The sequence below is a fragment of the Schistocerca nitens genome, chromosome 1, assembly GCF_023898315.1.
Source record: "Schistocerca nitens isolate TAMUIC-IGC-003100 chromosome 1, iqSchNite1.1, whole genome shotgun sequence".
In the NCBI taxonomy this organism is placed as follows: Eukaryota; Metazoa; Arthropoda; class Insecta; order Orthoptera; family Acrididae; genus Schistocerca; species Schistocerca nitens.
The window spans coordinates 460002534-460005426 of record NC_064614.1 but is presented as its reverse complement, the minus strand read 5'-3'; the positions used below and the strand labels follow the sequence as shown (position 1 = coordinate 460005426).

The 2893-nt window shown below is 47.4% G+C and overlaps 1 pseudogene; it reads left to right on the top strand.

Moving 5' to 3' along the window:
- Positions 1-2570: 2570 nt before the first annotated feature.
- LOC126205865 (5S ribosomal RNA) lies at positions 2571-2687 on the top strand (annotated as a pseudogene).
- Positions 2688-2893: the final 206 nt, after the last annotated feature.

Below are 2893 nucleotides of genomic sequence, written 5' to 3'. Positions count from 1 at the left end.
ATAACCATTGTATCTGACGTCATATGATATCGCACCCCAGACCACCACTACAGCTGTAGGCCCAGTATGTGTGGCACGCAGACACGTTGGTTGCAGGCCTTCAATTGGCCTATTCCTAACCAAAACACAGTCATAATGTGCACCGAGTCAGAACCAGTTTTCATCAGAAAAAACATACCTCCAACCTGCCTTCCAAATGGTTCAAATGGCTCTAAGGACTATGGGACTTAACATCTGAGATCATCAGTCCCGTAGCCTTAGAACTACTTAAACCTAGCCGGCCGGGGTGGCCGAGAGGTTCTAGGCGCTACAGTCTGGAACCGCGCGACCACTATGGTCGCAGGTTAGAATCCTGCCTCGGGCATGGATGTGTGTGATGTCCTTAGGTTAGTTAGGTTTAAGTAGTTCTAAGTTCTAGGGGACTGATGACCTTAGAAGTTAAGTCCCATAGTGCTCAGAGCCATTTGAACCATTTTTTTAAACCTAACTAAGGATATCTCACACATCCATGCCCGAGGCAGGAGTCGAACCTGCGACCGTAGCAGCAGCGCGTTTCCAGACCTGCCTTCCAACGAGCTCTCGCTCGACACTGCTGAAGTCGCAAATGAGGTAAGAGGAATACACGCCAGAGGGCATCTGGCTCGGATCTGTCCTTGAAGTAACCGATTATTAACATTTCGTTGTGTCGCTGTGCTACCAACAGCTGCTCAGATAGCTGCTGCGGATGCATTACGATGCGCCAGAGCCATACGCCGAACACGATGGTCTTCCCTCTAGGTAGTGCCACATGACCGGAGACTGTTCTTGCGTACATTCCCTTGACCGCCGCTGCCGGCAATCACGCTCAGTGGTTACATACCTGCCAAGTTTTTCTGCAGTATGTCAGAACGAACATCCAGCTTCTCGCAGCTCTATTACACGATCTCGTTCAAACTCAGTGGGATGTTGATAATGGCGTTTTTGTCACCTTAAAGGCATTCTTGACTACATCAACTCACCACGTCCATTATCAAGGGTAACTAGTGCTCACAACCGTTACAGTTTGTATTTATACCAAACGTAATTTGCACCTCGTAGTGGCGTGAAATCTGAATAGACACCAACTCTCAGATCTAGAAACATGCATATAGACTTTCCTTTAGGAGACACAACTCCTTCTCGGTGTTTTTTTTTTTTTTTTCCATCCGTCTACCAATTACACCACTGCATCCCTGTACTGCCTGCACTGTGCCGGTTATGTTGCCATCTTCACGGTTACCTAGGCGGCGGACTTAAGTGAACAGGAGGCGTATGGCATAGTTACCGACGCTTATGGTGGAACCACTGAACCTACGATATCAACATCCTGAGCCAAATGTGCGTCTTCGCCCATCAATGGCAAAGATACAAGATACATGAAGGATGTATCAGATAGTCAACGGCACTCTCATAATGATCGCTTACTATGCTGTTCTTTCTAAGACAGCATCGGCTCTGGATCTCTTTTTTTTTTTTTTCTGGCCTTCGCTCTGTATCGTAGCGAGCCGGCATATTAATTTGTGGATTTGACAATGTTAATGACGGTGGGTGGCCAGATGCCATTCCTGCCGTCACATCTTTACTTATTTACATCTTAATGACTACCGGCTTGGTTTGAAGAATGTAATTAAGACCACAATTGGGAAATGCAATAAAAACAAGGCCTGAAAGTATAATTTGTGTTTTGTTAAAAACAAAGCAGGAACCCTTTCTTGCAATTCCTTTCTGCAAACACGATTACTTTGGAGCATTACGTACCAAATGGTGTTTATGGAAGTTATTACAATACTTAATTAAATCTTCCTTCATTTATTGCTTCGTTGCTATTTCCTGATTGGTGTACTTGACGTCCTATCAGTACCTCTCACATGTCCAAACGGTTAAATATCTAGGTACTGACCAGATAGGCCTTACCCTACCTGTAAGCGTCAGAGGATGGCTTGAACATTCTAAGCAGTTTGATTAGGTGTACAGTAGTGTTAAAATAGTGTAATTGGAGTGTGCGACTTCTTGCAGAGTAAAAGTCATGGACTATGTCTTACTCGTGTGGACAGCACAGCTCTTACATGGACTCGGCCTGTCACGTCTGCTCTAACCGAGACACCCAATCTGGTAACGAGTACCTGCCGAACAATGCATAAGCTACAATTATTTGGTTGCACATTTCTAGTAATGTGTAATCGCCTGGTCTGAGTACACTTCCAGGGACGCGCCACAGTGAAATTTGGCTAACAAGCGGAAGGCCTCAGACACGAGTAACCGATTCGGCTCATACACGGCAGATCGCTTGAGTGCAATCTAAAACGGAACGTTCTAAAATATTTTGGCTCGACCCCCCCCCCCCCCACCGCCCCCCCTCCCACCGTTTTTGAGAAAACCACTCCTGAGGTTCAAGACGCACAATGACTCAAAATTGAGGAGATCAATAGATAACTGATAATTGAGCATGCAAGCCCCATTAATGATGTGCCAACACTACAGGATCGCATCACAATGCTCTAGAGCATATCCGTGAACGACCTGAAGTTTTTCAGAGAGTGCATGTTTGCCTAGGCAACGGCCATGCCGCAGTGGATACACCGGTTCCCGTGAGATCACCGAAGTTAAGCACTGTCGGGCGTGGCCGGCGCTTGGATGGGTGACCATCCAGCCGCCATGCGCTGTTGCCATTTTTCGGGGTGCACTCAGCCTCGTGATGCCAATTGAGGAGCTACTCGACCGAATAGTAGCGGCTCCGGTCAAAGAAAACCATCATAACGACCGGGAGAGCGGTGTGCTGACCACACGCCCCTCCTCTCCCCATCCTCATCTGAGGATGACACGGCGGTCGGATGGTCCCGATGGGCCACTTGTGGCCTGAAGACAGAGTGGATGT